This window comes from Cetorhinus maximus, chromosome 7 (assembly GCF_964194155.1).
Source record: "Cetorhinus maximus chromosome 7, sCetMax3.hap1.1, whole genome shotgun sequence".
Classification (NCBI taxonomy): Eukaryota; Metazoa; Chordata; class Chondrichthyes; order Lamniformes; family Cetorhinidae; genus Cetorhinus; species Cetorhinus maximus.
Window position 1 is genome coordinate 126,376,650 of NC_135885.1, and position 18,310 is coordinate 126,394,959.

Sequence of the window (18,310 nt, forward strand, 5' to 3'; positions counted from 1 at the left end):
AAATTCAGATGAAGGGCAGTGGTGTTAATGTTTGAATACTCCTTATAAATATCCACTCCTCCAAAAGTTTACTTGATGATAACATTTTCAATGTGTTTCTTGGCAAATCCTGGGCATTCTGCTCCATTAGTGAAAGACTCAGTATCAACACTGTAAATGCTCCCTAATATTGAATCCTATTTGCCTTTTTCCCTCGCCTCAAGGAGAGCTCATTTTACACCATGCTGGGTCAGAAGGACAGACATTCATATGATTAAATTGTTCCCATTTACTTTTTGGTAAAATGCATATTACTCTGCAGAAGGTGCACCCCAGCAAAAGACATGGTTAAATAATATTTAGCATTTCAGAAAGGTTCAACACTGAGCCTCAAACTCCATGATCCACACTGAGCATCTATTCACATTTCTGAAACTAAAATAATCTTTCCCTTGGTTGTAATTAACTAGGAGTCTTTTGGAATGACACTTAAAATTTCCTGTCACCGCAGCAGCCCTCCCTCCATTTCCCCATTCCGTGCTATCACCAGCTGTCGCTACAGAGATCCCTCTGGCTTGCTGATGTCACCGCTGTGACAAGAGAGAGCCAGGACTTCCTGGTTTATGAAAACAATCAGGAGTAGGGAGTCAATGGTGGGGAGAGGGGAGAGGGAGACTGGAGAACAGGGTTCGGCATAAATAGGAGAAACGAGGCTGAGCGATTGAGACAGAATAGAGGTGAGAGGAGAATGGAGGTTGGGCAGGTAAAGAAACTGAAGAATGGGTCAAGGGAGAAAGAGAGAATCGGAATTCAGTGAAAGGGAGAATTGGTGGGGCGGCGGAGTGCGTGGCGGTGGTCATGGAGAGAGGGAGTGGCGAGTGATAGAGAAGTGGGGTGGGAGTAGAGGGAAAGATTTGGGATGTCGGCTCACAGTGAGGATGGGAGACTAAGAGCAGAATTTCCAGTCCCGCTGGCGTCGGGCATGCTTGGCAGCGTGAGCGGACAACATGGTGAGACAGCCGAAAATCGGTTTGACCACCGGTGCGAAGCACCAGTGTGCGATTGCTCTATCCGTCAATGGCAGGGCGCGTTTCCTGCTGCCCTACATTGGAAACCTGATTTCAATCCTTTAGCATCTCCTTATAAGCCCTGCTCACCAGAATCATGCACCCCACCCCCACGCTGGTTCATCCGGGCAGGTTGGCGTGATTGCACCCCGACATGTTTTATAACTGAACCTGAACACACCTGGCGAGTTGCACTTGGCTCGGGACTTGGAGGTTTGTTTGCCTACCTTGCTTCAGGCAGTGCTCACGGTCACTAGCGCCAGGCTTCGTAGGCATCACCACATTATTTTTAGGGGAGCTCACGGGCAGGTCACATACCAGACCAGCCGTACGGCGGGGGTGGCTTTTCAACGTCTGCAGGGCTAGGGCTTGCTTGGTGAAGGGGAAGGAGTGGCCTCAAACAAGGGAAGAAGCTGCAGGGCAAGGACTGCACTAAGGGAGGGGGGTTTCCCAGGGTGTGTGTGTGGGGGCACAAGTTGATCTGTGCAAGTGGTCTCAAGATGGTGAGGGCTGAGGAGGTAGTCTCCACAGGAGATGAGGCCTGATGAAGATGTGAGTGGTGATGTCCCTTGAGCTGGCAGTGAGTGAGATGCCAGTGAATGTGTGATGGGTTGTGAGTGTGTGAGTTTAGAGTGATGAGATGGTTGCCCTACCCTGGCGGCACGGATGAGGTCATGCAACTTCTTTCTGCATTGTCCTCACCTGGGTCTCCTTCCTTAGGAGTAAACATCTTTGGATGGGCATATTGTGTGGCACACTGTGGATTATGATCTTGGAGGCCGTGGCACGGCAAGAAACACTTGGGGCAGGATTTTCCCTTCATTGGGTGGGCTCGGCGGGTGGGCACGGGGGTGGCTGCGAAACAGACTGCTGCCCACGATCGGGCCCCGGCTGCAGTCTTATGCTGGCTGGCCGATTAATGGCCAGCGTGAAAGGTGGGCTGAAAGGCTCGGCGCTGTCAGAGTGTGAATGGGAGGAGAGTGAGTGCGTAAGTCTGTGCATGAGCAGGGGAGCGCACGCTCACAGCTCCCTGAGGGCACAGAGCTGTCTCAGGGAGCTGGAGATTTGGACAAAGGGAAATATAAACATATCCCCACATGTGATTCAGTCACATGAAGAGGGACATGTTTAAAATGAAAATGTTTTCTACTTACCATTGGAAACCTCATCTCGCCCATGGATGAGGTTTTGTAAAAAATGCAAAAGCCGCCTGGCCTATTCGCCTGCTCGCCAAACGAGCGATTGAGTGGACAGCGAAAAATACAACTTAATTAATCGCTTAAGGCCCTGAATAGGCTTCTTAACAGTTGGTGGGTGTGCTGCCGACTCTCACGCGCATGTGCCTGCCAACTGAAAGATCACGAGAGTGCGTGTTTTTACGCCCGATTGGGCACGCGTCCACCCGGTGGATGTAAAATCCTGCCCTTGCTCTGTTCAGGTATCTGCTCAGGTATCATAGCTTCAAAATTCCAATCATATATGTGCACTGCCCCAGGAATATCATGGATCTCTGTTGTGCCTATATTATGACAATAGTGCTCCCAATACCGTCATTAGACAGCAGAGGTTAGGCCAGATCTACTAAAGGCCAAACTTCAAGTTCACTTTCTCCTTCAGACATCCAGTCTATAGACACAAGGCTTCAAAGAAACAAACCATGACTGAAAAATGCCCATTAACCTGCATGAACCTATGTTGCTTGTTACTGGCCAGCTGAGCATTGATCGGGAGGGAGCCCTTGAAGTTCAATTGACAGGGGCATTGTGTCTGGGGACCTAGTTTACCACTTGTTGACAGCAAAAGTCTTCTTTCATCTTTCACAATTTCAGAGATGAAGTACTGCTTTAAGGGAAGTTTCAAGGCTACCCCCAGCTCTAATTTCTCAATGATAGGTTTTTTAGCATTGCACGTTATATCTTCCAGTGAGGTGCTCGACACTCTCTCAGGTGGAATGAAAGTAGCGACTGTGAGTTGCTTTACAGGTTGCCTTTTCTTTAATGGATTGCTGTTCTTCTGAATTCTCTGAACTATCAGCCTTGGAATTCCACAGGCATCTCTTGGTCTCTCATCAAAGTTACTGTAGGAACTCAGGAGAACCCCTGGGCGATTTCAGAGTCATAAGTGACAAGTAACATTTGTGCCATGCGAGTGCCTGGCAATGACCATCTCCAACAAGAGAGAATTCAGCCATCTCCCCTTGACATTCAGTGGCATTACCACTGCTGAATCCCCACTATCAACATTCTGGCCATTACCATTGACCAGAAATTGAACTAGACTAGTCATATAGATACAGTTGCTACAAGAGCAGGTCAGAGGCTAGGAATTCTGCTACGAGTAACTCGCTTCCTGATTGCCCAAAGCCTGTCCACAATCTACAAGGCACAGTTGAGGAGTGACGCTACCCTGAGCAACTCCTGAGGTGACGTCCTGGAGCTGAGATGACTGACCTCCAACAACCACAACCACCTTCCTTTGTGCTAGCTATGGCTCCAACCATTGGAGAGTTTTCCCCCTGATTCCCATTAACTCCAGTTTTGCTCGGGCTCCTTGATGCCACACTCTGTTAAATGCTGCCTTGTTGTCAAGGGCAGTCACTCTCACCTCACCACGTGGCATGCAAGACAAGTGAACCTGTGTGCGGCACTTGTCACCTCAGAGGGGTGAGTGGTCCCTTGATCAAAGGAAATCAGTGCCTGATCAATGGACTGAACATCTGGAAGGGGTGGGAGGGGCTGCTGGGAGCCAGCCCCTGCCCTTGCTTCCGACTCCCCCGCTTCCCCGTGACTGCAGCCACACGAATCCCCCTCTCCCACACTGCTTACCTGTAGCCTGGGTCCTTGGCAATCCTGGGAGTCTAGGAAGTGTCCTTCCAGCAGTAACCATGGCCTCCTCAGTGATGAAGCTGAACACAAGAGCTGCTGGTCTCTGAATGGCTGGCAGCTCTCGGCAGGTGAGATTTCCGCCCCGAGGGTCTTGATTCCAGGGGAAGGTCCTGTCAGTGGATGCGTGCCCACTTGGGAGGAGCTCTTCTTTTCAATATGTTGCAAGAGTCAACAACTACCTGCCTGGAAACTCTGAGCCTCCTGAGGTACAGGTGCTCAGTCATATCCAGAAAGTTTATACCCTGTGTTAGATGTCTTGCCTCCTGAGAGCTGGTTCTCCACGCTTATCCCCTTCTGTCCTGTGGAGCAGAAGTTGTTTGAGGAGTGGGCTGCTCCTGCTAATCTTGGTGCTGCTGCTGCTTGTCATCATGTTCCGCATCTAAAGTCCAAGGTACAACAGCATTAGCTGCTCCCATGCTGATCTGAAGGTTGACAGCTGGTAAGTGTAAGCAATAAACTCCAAAACTGACCTCTAAACTATTGTAAAAAGCACACACTCAGAACAAATCCTGTGAGCAAAAGCCTTTTGGCAAGGAAGCAGTTGCCGGATCTCAGTATTTAAAGAATTTTCTGCCTCTCAATTATTCAGCTCCGTCAAATCCTGCTGTCCTCTCACCTTGTTCTCCCTGATGAGTTCCAGGAAGCCTGGAAAACCTGTGCACAAAGAATGAAGTTCAGCATTCATAGCTAAAGAAACAGACGATGAGCAGTTTATATATTTAAATAGCAGATCCGCCTGATTCACAGGGAGGGGGTAAGGGGCAGAGGAGTGGGGGTTTCTACATGCTGCATGATCGCACTCTGGTTAAAGATGGATATCAACGAGTTCCCATCAACTTCCTGACATGCCAGCAATCCCTGCTCTTTTAACCTGTTGCATGCTCACAAACTCACCCACCTTGCCAAGTTAAAAATTCCCTCAAGACGTCTCATTATTAAACAAATGTCTTGCTAATTTAAAGATACATTTTTCCATTATTGGCATTTTTAATTTTTAAAAGCGTTATAACACTTCAGCAGTGCCGATCTGCCTGTTATATACTGGAAAAAATATTGCTATCCTTACAATATTTATGATGGAAATCAGTTTCCACAATGTTTGAATGGAGTCATAAATATTCCACACAGAGTCAGCATTCTCTCAGTAACAAGGATACCTAACCCTATTGCTATATTGAAAATAAAATCTGCGCTCCGCAAGACATATTTTAAAATTTACTGCTGTTCCACAAGCAAGACAGCGTCTGTCAAAATGTCTGTTCAAGTGCCTCAGGGTAACTCTCCTTCCATTTTCACTTCTGATCATTAGGAAGATGTCTGGCTTCTCCTTGGCACCTCTACCAGATGGCACAGCAAAGGGTAGGTCCTTCACATATGAGGAATTGATTCAATGCCCAACCTCTTTCCAAAATAGTGATGGGAGCAGCACCAAGGTAGCCACAATATGCACAAGGGTATCAAATGATATTAAAATTTCAACAAATTATGGTTCAAAAGCATTTTTAATTAACCAATTTTACTGAAGTTCATTGCAAATGAACAAGCTACTTTAATAATCTCCATTCTATCGTTTAAATGCACTGCTCATCTCTACCACAGATAATTGATAGCTTGCACCATCCAAGGCAGTGCAACAAAGACTGCACTTGTCACGTTATACAAAAAGGAAAGAAAATGACATTTGAGGTATGCTACTAAAAAGCCGTCCAACTGAGGTCACAAACTACCCCACAAATTCAAGTCTTGCTGTCTAAACCTTAGAATGACTGGTATTTCAGGAGCTATGTCCCCATACACCTGCACTGACCTTGAGTATCCTCCTCCTCATCTAAGGCTAAGCATCTTTGAACAGTTAGGCTGTAGAGCATGCATCAGAGAGTGATAGGGCAACAGTCAAAGCAAATTCCATTTAACCTCACCTCACTTCCCTCCTCAAAAATGGGGGAGAAAAGTGAAGCATGCACCCTGTTCCTTTCACAGGCTGACCTGTTTGTGGCAATGCCTTTGACTCCAGATATCTTCTAACTGCAAGATCTGACTTTCATTTTTAGCTTCCAGCCCCAGAATAAGAATGTGTCTCACATTTCTTTCATCAAAATTTAAATGCCCATGACCATAGCTTGTCATTTTTTTTCAGTTTATTCCGGCTCCAGAAATCAGTTGGCCAATATATCTGGCTTCTACCCATGCAGTACTTGACCAACAGACCTGTCAACTATTTTCAACTACTCCCTTTCCCAGATTTGCAGATACCTCTATCCATGTTCACATGGATCTTCCCCACGATGACAATTAAGAAATATAGGGGAAATTAGGACAATTTTTTTCACACAGAGTTTTGTTAAGATCTGGAATGCATGGCTGAAAGGGAGCTGGGAGCAGATTCCAAGGGAACTTTTAAAAAGGCATTTTGGACATGCTTAAAGAGTACAAATTTTCAGTGTTATGGGGGAAAAGCTGGGGTGTGGAATTAAGTTCAACAGCTCTTTCAAAGAACAAGCACAGATGCATCCGGCCACACTGTCTCCTTTGTGCTGTAAGATTCTATGATTCTATAACCGTGTAAATATTTTTTTGGGTCACTTGAGAAGTGATGATCAATTGCGTGTGTTCCCTGGTCATCCTGTCTAATGGGCCTGGAATGAAACAATAGATTTTTATTGTATCAGTTTGATGTAGATTGAATATAACACCCTCCTATCTAATTTGTTTGGATTTACTATACAAAGCCTGTGTAAAGACATGAAAATTGAAACATGACAGTTCTAAACCATCATTCTGAGGGTTTCATGGGCTTTGCTGTACCTGAACTCAACCTCTGTCCTTGGCTGCTGCAAAGATGCCACTATCCATGGTTGGAAAGCGTAGCTTTAGTCTCGCAGGAACTATACTTCCAATTTCCCATCATTTTCAAATGAGGTTGCCATAGATGGCTGATGCAACACAATGGGTGGCTGCTAACTGGAAAAAAGCACTGACCAGCAAGGTTAAGATGTTTTTGGTCACTTGACAAGCTACACGCTAATGGAGCTGAATTGCCTTCTGTTGATATGGACCAGTTATGCCTGGAGGCTAGGTTGGCCACATGGGTGTCATCCCTTGTATTTTCAGAAAGCCAGCTAAGGGCTGCATAAAGCATTCATCACCTGATTCGTCTATGCACAGGCTATAATTTAGCTGATGCTCCCGGTGTTCCCTGTATTAGCCTGGAAAGAACCAGAGGTAAAGAAAACGACCGTAGTGGTCACCTCCGCAGCAAAGGCTGTGCCGTTCCTATGTTTGATGTTGTCTACAGGTCTTCCTAAAGCACATGATTGGAATTGATAGGTCCAATATACAATAGGTAAAGGTTAGGATTTTGCCAAGCATGACCATGGGCCAATATGGAAGCCCATGGTCGTCAATGTTCCCTTCGGGCATGGCAACTGAAGGCAGAAAGAGGAAGGTTATCATGTTATGGTCTCCCCTGTAACAAGCAATAATAATGGAAATAATTAGCACAACAAAGCTAACACACAGTATAAGAACTGTAGCACACCGCAAGTTCTACAAAACAATAATAATTTCCTGACTGGCATGAACCAGACAGGAATGCAAAGACAGGATAAGACTGCTCCAAGACTGCTTGATAGTAATGTTGAATTGCACTTGGAGTAAGCCATTTCACCAACAGAAATTTTCAGGCTATAAACATCACAGCAGGATAGACATCTCAACATAAGTGATAGGATGAGCTCCCGGGTGATCTGCTGAGTAAGTGGCACCAGGAGGTGTTCACATTATTTAAATATTGGCAGTCAGTGCCTGTGCCACTGGAGGCAAATCTCAGGCACCTGCCTAGCTGAGGAAACTGATAATTATGTGGATTCAAGCCACATGGAGAGACTGCCAAGTCCCCTGAAAGATATATCCTCGGATGCTCCTTTACACTCCTTGCCAAGAGATTCACAATGGTACTATCTTTTCTTCAGGGGTTCAGTTCCTGACCCAGGACTTAACCCTCGAGGGAACATGACTGACACCCATGTATATCTCCTTAACTCCAGTGTACTCCTCTCAGGGTCCCGTCTTCCTGACTACAAATGTTGTTTACCTTGCTTAATAGGATGGAGGTTTCCTCCTTTAAAAAAACTCCTGCAGAAACTGATAGAAATAGTCAGAAACCAATATCGGGCAGGATACATATAAATACTGAACTTTTATCGTCTGAATTTCTAAGTAAGAAGATTGGGGCACAGTCATATACTGCAGCTACCAGTATTAAAGATGTATCGGTAGAGTATGATTCACTATTAGGTGATCCAAACTGCATTGCCAATTGTACTTCACACTTAGCTCAGTGACAAGAGAGCTCTGAATGCATTGCGGTTCCACATAGGGTTAGTTATACCACATCCAATGTGAAGTCCAAGTGAAAGGTGCTTTCACATATCTGCACTCCAGAGTCCAATCATGTTGATGTAAACTACTCTGTCTCAATGCCAATGTGTTTTATGGCTGCAGCCTAAACCTGTTTGCCTAATAACCACTGGTTTCAGTACCAATTTTCTGCCACCATCACACTTTATACAAGACATGCAAAATACAATAGCAACACCTAGGGGCAGCAAATTGGAACTGTAACTGGGTCCTGCATGTTTTTTTTATATCATGTCACCTAGGTGGGCAAGTAATTCTTCCAACTTTACCCTATGGGGTGCCACAAAAGGAATTAGAATGACACACTGTTGTATAATTCTGGATGTGTCATATCAGACGCTCAAATCTATTTTCATATAAACCATTCAGCCACTCATTGACAACATTTAGCAACTTTCTAATGACAAAGGATCAAGACGTTAAATCAAATAGAAGCACAGAAACATAGGTTACCAAAATTCCCAGGCTCATTTTTGTTTTAATTTTCATGCAGAAGTGCTACTGCAAGTCAGTCAGTCTCTTGGCACTGTCTACATAAAAAGGAAAGTCCCTTTAACTCAGATAGACATTTCATTGGTTGAAGACTGGGATTTTGATCATCCCAGATCTCCGATAGCAAAGCTGATTGTGCCTGGCTGGAGTATTTCTCAAAGCACACATGGATCTCATTTATTAACAATATCAGTCAGACAGATCAGAGAAGAATTTTGAATCAAAAACTATAAGAAGGGCGTGCACCCAAAATGTTTACCTAGTCCTTTCTGCTATGAATTTCCAGTGCTTTCCATTCCGATTCCAGATGTGTTTTTTTTTTCAGAACAGAGGGACATGAATAGGCCATTCATTGTCGACTCCCCAACCCCAACACCATCGCCCTACCTCACCCACGGCAGCCTGCAAGCCTGATCCACAATGCAATTAGATCATAAGATGATTTGTATCTAACTCCATTTACCTGCAATGGTTTTGTAACCCTGAATGCCCCCTTGCCTTACAAAAATCTATCTCAATTTTTTTTTTTTACATTTTCAATAGGCCCAGCATCAGAAGAGTGCTTCAGATTTCTCTTTGTGTGAAGAAGTGCATTCTCACAACATCCCTGAATGGCCTAGCTCCAATTTTAAGGCTATGCTTCCTTGATCTAGACTCCCTGATTAGAGAAAATAGTTTTTTTTATCTACCCTGTTAACTCCTCTGATTGTCTTAGAACATTCCTTAATCTTAATTCACAGGAACACAATTCTACGCAATCTCTCCTCATAATTTATCCCTTTTGGCCCCGATATCATTCTGGTGAATCTGCAATGTATCTCCAGCAAGGTCAAAAAATCATATGAACACACGTACACACGAACATACAAATTAGGAGCACGTGTAGGCCACTCGGCCCCTCGAGCCTGCTCCGCCATTTAGTAAGATCATGGCTGATCTGATTGTAACTTCAACCCCACATTCCTGCATACCCCCGATAACCTTTCACCCCCTTGTTAATCAAGAATCTATCTAGCTCTGCCTTAAAAATATTCAAGGACTCCGCTTCCATCGCCTTTTGAGGAAGAGCGTTCCGAAGACTCATGACCCTCTAAGAGAGAAAAATTCTCCTCATCTCTGTCTTAAATGAGTGACTCCTTATTTTTAAACAGTGACCCCCTAGTTCTAGATTCTCCCACAAGAGGAAACATCCTCTTCATATCCAGCCTGTCAAGACCTCTCAAGATCTTAAAGCATTCAATCAATTCACTTCTTACTCTTCTAAACTCCAGTGGATACAATCCTAACCTGTCCAGCCTTTCCTCGTAAGACAACCCACCCATTTCTGGTATTAGTCCAGTAAACCTTCTCTGAATGCTTCTAACGCATTTATATCTTTCCTTTAACAAAGAGACCAGTACTGAAGAGCAGTGTACAAGAACATCAGAGTTTGTTTTGATTCATTCATTACTGTTTTTTGAGTAAATCCAAAATGAAACTTTTAAATATGTGTATGCATGCTAATAAGATTAATCAGGAGTTTACATAATTTGTTCAGCAATCAGACTATTTCCCAAATGATTTGTGGATAATGTTGGTCTCCTATTCATGACAACTGCACATTATAGATAAGTGAGCTTCCTTTCTTATTTTTTGTGTTTTTTTTATTTATGTTTCCCCCCCACTTTCAGCTCTCTTAGGGGAACAAAATTATACATCCATTATTTCTGGAAAGCCTTTTTGTCAAATATCAGGAATTTGTGACCAAATGGGGAAGGCAAAGTTTGCTATCATTGTCCCCACACCATCTACTATTTTTTCCAGCTCAATCAACTATTTTTAATCAATCACAGCAGAGTAATTATTATCACAGTTTAGCCCCTAATGAGCAGGGAACACGTTTCTTGACTCCTGTAACAGATTAACTTTTCACCAATACAAATGTGCTAAGTGGAAATCTTACAACTATGGTGGAAGCATTTAGCAAGAAGGCAACTTTCAAGAACATAGTGTGAACTTCACATTTCAATAAGCCTTGGGCAGAATGGCAGCATTATTTATTTTCCAAAGCCATGAAACTCCCAGTTCCACTTGCAAGTGCAACAAAGCAAACCTGCAAAAGAACGACCGGCTTGGTCGATGTGAGCTTCCCAACTTGTAGGAAGTGAGGAAGAAATGTTATGATGCCAAGAAAAAAAACTTAATTTTCTGTCAAATGGAAAGCATCACTATTGGTGTTAGAACTTAGTAGAACAATTTCCAAAAGAAGCTGCAATGGAAATATAATATATCTTCCGTAACAATGGTGAGTGCCTCTCTTGTCTTTTGCTTGGGCATGAATTTTACTAGATAACAAGTGTCATCTATGGTGTGTAACATTCTATATGGATAATATTATCTGTCATGCAGCAGCAAGGAATATTTTGTACTGATGCAGTAAACAAATATCTAATCTTGTGTTATCATGATAGAACAAATTGAGCTATCCACACTTTAGATCACATACTGCACCACAAAACATACACACAACCATCAGCCAGCACTGGCACTCCTGCAACTTCAAATCAGGGCCACTCATACAGCACAGAGCAGCTGGTGTCTCCATTAGCTGAAAGGGAATTGGAGAATTCTAGGCTAATGGATGTGGTTAGAAATCAGTGGATCTTCACTCATTCCTGTACCTGAGTGTTAGCACGGCTCAGTCATAGCTCTCCCACCTTTGAGTCAGAAGATTCTGAAATCCAGCTCCCCCACCCCCTCCACCCTGCCTTCCAGCATTTAGCACATAATCTAGGCTGACACTTCACTGCAGTATTGAGTGCTGTAATATTGAAGACATTGGCCGGGATTTTCCGGCCCTGTCGCGGGTGGGACCTGCCGCCGGTGAGGCGGCGCCCCAGCCAGAAGTCCATTGACTTGCAGCGGGACCGGAAGATCTTGGCGGCGGGCAGGTGTGGAAAGTCCTGCTCAGTATCATTTAGCTGAGATATTAAGTTTGGGTTCTTTGCCTATTCATGTGGACATAAAAGCTCCTTTGGTGCTATCTGAAGAATAGCTGTGTTCTCCTGGTGACCTGGTCAATATTTATCCATCAACCAACACTATATTAGCTGTTCACTTATCTCTTTCCTGTTAGTGGGATCTTGCTGTGTACAAATTGGCTGCTGTCTTTGCCTTTGTAACAAAACTAGCTATGTATCAACTGTAATTGATTGTGAAGTACTTTGGGGCTCTGACAATGTGAAAACTGTTATATAAATGTAAGTTCTTTATTTACTTTCTTTCAAATCAAATAGTGGAACACTAGCAGTATGGGCACAACCTTGTGCCACCAGACACATTGTGGTGACACACAGAGAAATCAAGATAGAGAAAACTTTCCCATAGATGCACATCTCTGAGCTGAATTCCCATATCTCAGATTGACCTTTATTTTTGTCATCTGTAGTGTCCTGGACCTAGGCAATGAACACAAAATAATGTTTCCAGAATACTTTTCTGGCTGCCTCGTGTGCCACTATGTCTGACATTGAAACTACAACACAGAAAGGTCTACAGTTAGGATCAAATAATCTGTTAGAGAGAATAAAGTGCCTTGCAGTGCTTTTCTACATTCAAGGCACTATGTAAATGCAAGTTGTTGGTGATGTAGAATGCAGTCAGTCATAATGATTTTGCTTACTTCAAGGATGTTTAGCTGCCCTCATATAAATGTACCAAGCCACAAGGGTTTGTTGTTCGCCACTAGACTAAGAAGTGTAATGCAGAGTCCACAAGAGCTAGCTTGTGTCGAATGCCATCTAACCTTCACTCTGTTTCTTCTCATACCTCACTTTAAGGCATGGAGTCTGATTCAGTAACATTTCAAACTTTCTTGGTCCTGCTATTCCACCATCAGGATGTACAGCTGATCTCTGCACCAGTTCCTATGAACAATCTGAAGGTTCACAGTTGATTAAGTCACATTCCAGTTGCTAGCATGAAAGTACCGAGGGAACAATAACAAGAACATGCTCACAGAATGAGGATAGGACAAGGCTAGAAAATAGATGTGGTATATATATATTTCACTTAGATACTTTATGCAACAAATTTGTGTAAACATCTTTGCTTTTGTTCTATTCATTAATTGTAGTTTCTGCTCAGACATAAGACAACAGTAGGTTTACACGATGGGAATTGTAGCTGGCTGCATCCAAAACCAGTGATAACACAATTGTCAGCGTAATGCATCTTGTTGGTGCTAGGTTGTTCTCATGGATGCATATGTGTGAACTAGTATCGGCTAGATCAATATTTGGCATAATTCAGCTAGGCACAGGAGATTCCTTTAACTGAAATGGATGTCAATCAGGTCCCTTATCTGAAAGGATGATGGCACCTTCCAAAAGATAGATTTCAGTGTTGCTTGGCTATAGCTGAATTTACTCAAGACTTTTGAAGTGCTTTAAAGTAGATTAACAATCTTAGTTAATGACCAAATTGATGTTCTCTTCCCAAACACCTTGAATCCATTTCTGATATTGCAAGTAAATATTGGGAAGTTGAAACCTCCATCTCCAACGAATCAATATATCGGCTTATGCAGTAAAATAGGATTTGTTTGTCAATCTGCCATTAGAAATTTGTGAAATTTGTTCCTAAGTTTCCCAATGACACCTGTTAGGCCCTAGCCAAATGGATGGGCAGGGACCCATTCCCAAATCTCTAACAGTGTTGCTGGATAACCTAGGATGTATTCAACACCAGTCAAAGCACACTTCCTCCAAGTATGGCAAAGGGTCTGGTCTCCATTTGCTACTTTCCACAGCAATAGCCTAGAGAAAGAACCCACTGTGCAGAGCCAGGATGAACTCACATCCTATTGTCTCATTTTATAGTAGACCAAGCATGCCAGCCTTAGTCAAGTCTGCTTACTATCAAATTCTGCATTGGAAATACTCTAAAATATTTTACATTTGCTTCATAGACATAATGAAATCTGTATGGGCCCAGCCAATACATACGGCACTGCAGACAATACATACCCCGACCAAGAGGCCAGAGGCTATCGTGATATTGGACCTCATTAACACTTCATGCATGAGCAGGACCTGTCACACCTCCACATAAACCTTGTGCATTTGAGGAGTACAATTGTCAAGCCTCATGTCTCACCAGCAGAAGCCTGAAGATAATCCCCAGGAGAGGTTGGTTGAGGCAGGCAACAAGGATGGGGAGTTGCGGGGGGTGGCAAAGATGAATGTGGATAATATGGAGGCAGGGGAAAATTCATGCCTCTCTTGGGTCCACAGGATGATTTGATTTTTAGATTATTTTATCTATGGCTGGCTGCCATAATGCTATTTAGTCATCCTGATCTGGATAAGCCCGTTGCCAGCTCCACTCATTGCAGTTGAGTTTTTGTGAGGGGACCTAAACTCCAAATTGGGCCCTTCATGTACATATTTAAAGGACCAAATGCTTGTTTTAGGCACCCACCAGGGATTCCTGCAGAAATGTCCTGAACCAATTTTGAGTTGAATGCTTTTTGGATGTTGGTGCCTGAAATTGGGTTATGTTAAACTTATTTGATACTCATACAAAGGGTGCAATGAAGTTCAGTTTCTACAGCTGGGCTTTACATGGGGCATGGGGACCCTGCGCCCCCATGTAAATGACGGGGGTGAGCCCACCTCTGCTTTGTCAGCTCACCCTGCTGCCTTTTAATGGCTGTCAATTGGCCTGAGGCAGGCTTTCCACCCCCATTAGGGGGGAAGACCCGCCTCCGAGAGCTGCTGGACAATCAAATGGTCGGCAGTTCTCTGATCACAGTAGCACCATGGGGAGTGCTGGCCACTGCAGCAGTCCCACACGAAAGTGTGCTGCAGTGGATCCTGGATTTTAAGGTAAGTTTGGGGTGTCACCTGGATCAGGCTGGCAGGCTCCAAAGAGGGTGTTGAGAAGTCAGGATGAACAGGGCAAGAGGAACGGGTAACATGGAGGTGGGATAACCTGTGAAGGGGCCTCCGATGGGCACGGAGGGCCCATAAAGCAAGTACCACCCAACCCCTTGACTGGCCAGTGAAACCTGCCGAGCTGGACATTTAGCGCTGATCTCTGGCTGGCATGGGTAAAATCCCAGCAGCAGTGGGAGGAGGCTCTTAAGTGGCCATTAGTTGTGATGGGGATGGGCATGTAGGTGTGGGAGTGGTACCCATGGCATGGTGCCCAATTTTACAGACCCCCTCACCAGCCAACTCGTCCTCTAATGTCGTTGTTTTTATGATGTTAGAAAATGTGCTCAATGTTATAGTTCACTAGTTTAAAGGCTTGATTATGGTTTACTTGTCTATAGGGTGAATCATTATCATTTTATTCAGGATCAGCCTCGAAGCCAAACAGCCCACCACTTTCCAAAGGCAGCACCAGGGGGCACCATTTGGCCAGGGCTGTGGACAGCTCAACATGCTTTATCAATGCAGCTCCATAATTGGTCTCCTGGGATTATAACACAGAAACAAATCAAGGCAAGAATAAACCAGTCAGGGGCCAGTTTTCTCCTCCTGAAAAGTGTCATGCTGTGCATCTACAAAGCATTGCAAGCTGCAATCCAGCTACGAATTGACATAACTCACCCTGAAAGCATGAACATCAAAACAATTGGTAAGAAAAAATAACTGGTGTTGCTTTAGTGCACAGTACTTCTGTAGTACAATGAGAAACCTATCATTGTGAACATTTTTAATATATTAAACCTCATTTAAAGTGAACTATTCAATCACTGTATAGTGATCACTGTACTGTGATCTTTGATGCTTAATGTATGCAATGGTCATCAAACCCAGTTAAATGCTTTACTGGACTATAAATAGATGAATTGCCTTTTATCAATACAGTATGTAAAGATAGCATCTACTCCTACACTGATACAGCCATTTTATAATGTTTTCCATTCTACAATACACCTATAATATGTCATGTGAAAATATAGCTAGACGAAGAGCAATCAGTTATGGAAGGCGAATTTTGCAGGCAGCTTTTTCATTCTTGCTGGTAAAATTTGTGTGAGCAGGCACCAGAAATTCAATATGATATTGTCCTGCCCCCTTCCCCATGGAAACCCCACCACATACACTTTTCACTAGGTCTTGACGCCTATACTATATGAGAGAATTTGTTTTAATATTCAAATAAACACTAATGTATGGAAATCCAAGCATGCACGCCTTCTGTTGATTGCAACAGGGTTACACTGTGCACTCAGGTTGTTCAAATACAAAGAGAAGCTCCCCACAGAAATAAGTTCTTAAAGAGGAAAAGGCATGTTGAATGATTTAATTCTCAATGGCTTTTCCTACCTTTTAGTTAAAAAAAACTTGGTTATATTTCTTGTATTTTCTCCCCTTTGATTAAATTGTTTTTCATTTTGTGACATCAGGGCATTTTTTTGGAATGTTTATGTTGCTTTACCAACAAATGAACATTGTTTGTAAAACTCCTGGAAGCCCACTACATGAAATATTTACCAAAAGTCAGCAGAACAGTAAAATGGTTAAAAAATGTGAATGTGAAAAGGGCTCTTACAATATAAACTTTACCCCCAGCTCATTGGGTAACAGGCCATCTATCTACATGCATCAGAGACCCATGCTGGTTAGCAGGATAATTCCAGATTAATGACAGGGATTTCTTTTGAAGTCTCCCAACTGCAATTAATATACCCATCATTATGCCACCAATCATTTGTGTAGCTATTAACACACCTACTGGCCAATAACTGGCAGGCTCCAGGTCAATACCAAGCCAGTTGGCTAGCTATGCCATATCTTGTACGTACACAGCAGCCAAAGTCCAGCAGAGACAGACAAAGCCACCACTGCATTCAACATTTGTACCTCCATCTCCTTTCAACCAGCATGGGGATCGCCGATCACCTGCAGAATCAGCAAAAGTGCTGCCCAACATATGCATTGAACTGATACATCAGGGAACACAGTCAACATTTCTTTCTACTTGTCCACTGCATAACAAGAGCACTTTATGTAGCTGGCCAACTTCACCATACTGTGCCATTTCTTATGAACAATAGGTCATTGATCGTATCCGTTTAACCATCCAGGCATCAGGCCCCTACTCCTCATCTGCCACCGCCATATATTCCTCATCTATACACTATGACTCATTCAGTGCTACTGCTTCCAGCTTATTAGCTGCATTCCCCAGGATGATTGTTACAACCTTGAAGATGCAAGGTGCTGTAGCATGCTGTCCAGTTCTGGGCTTCTGGCAATGCAAGCAGACTACTAACACAGCTCTACAATGACAGAAAAGGGAGAAACATCAGAATGGTAGCCCCAGAGTACACAATGCAGAGCTTGCATTACATGTTGCATGGGATAGCTATGGGGAACCTGAATACTTAGCTGAGCTTGAGAAAAACCTATGGTTTGTCCTTTTCTGTTCATGCTCCTCCATGCAAGGATGTCCCCAAGTGATCCCTTTCAACAAAAGGTAAAATTTGAGCATTCCCCCATTTTGACCTTTCATTTGTATGCTGTGTCATCGAGTGATCCTTAGATGTTGTAAACTGAAGAATCACATACACAATAGCAGACATGTGCTCAACCTGCAGCCTGTCCTGTGTATCAATAAGTCATTAACTATCATGTAGTTAGGCTGTGTTACAATCCTCATATGTGCAAAGCCCCTTGAAATCACTATTTTCCCAAGGCTTTCAATTGTAAGCAGCTTGAAGATATGCTCTGCTGAAGTATGGATATACATGGTCAACAATGGTGATGCAGTGAAAGGGCTCAGCATGGACTAGCAGTAAATGGGAAACAGGTTGACAGACAACACATTATGCAAATTTAAAAATCTAGCTGGTAACTGATACTGTTTGGTAGTAAATTCGCAGCTTTCTTAAGTGTCATTATCTTGCACATCAGGTCTCAAGTTCTGCTGACAGTCCACTCAGCAATGATCCTTATTACTACATCACACTAAGCATGCTACAGTAGTACTTTTCCCCAGAACGATATCTGGATTGGCAAAGGAAGCATCCCTCCATGTATTAAACCCATACTGTAGTATCTCAGCTTTGCAAGGCACAATACAAGGATTTTGGATAGTGCACATGCACTAGATGGTTGATTTTAACTTTGTCCACTCAGCATAAACTAGCTGGGCAGTTAAAACTGTCTGTAGAACATGTCCACACCAATCCTGCTGACGTCCAACAGATTCCAATCTTAACCTCTTCTTATAAGCAGGTGCGAGGGACAGCAACCAGAAGCTAGTGACTTCTTCACTAGATATGCACATCAAGCACCAATGAACTCACTGGGGCCCAACTGCAATTTTAACCAGAAGCCTTTCAGACCAACCTTGTGGAAAGAGGAGCTGGGACCATTTTTTTGTTGTTATTTTTTGTTGCTTTCCCTGTGGGGCCAAGAGCTTTTTTTGGACCCACAAGGAAAGCTTAGGCCTTCCTTACCGTGGGCATCT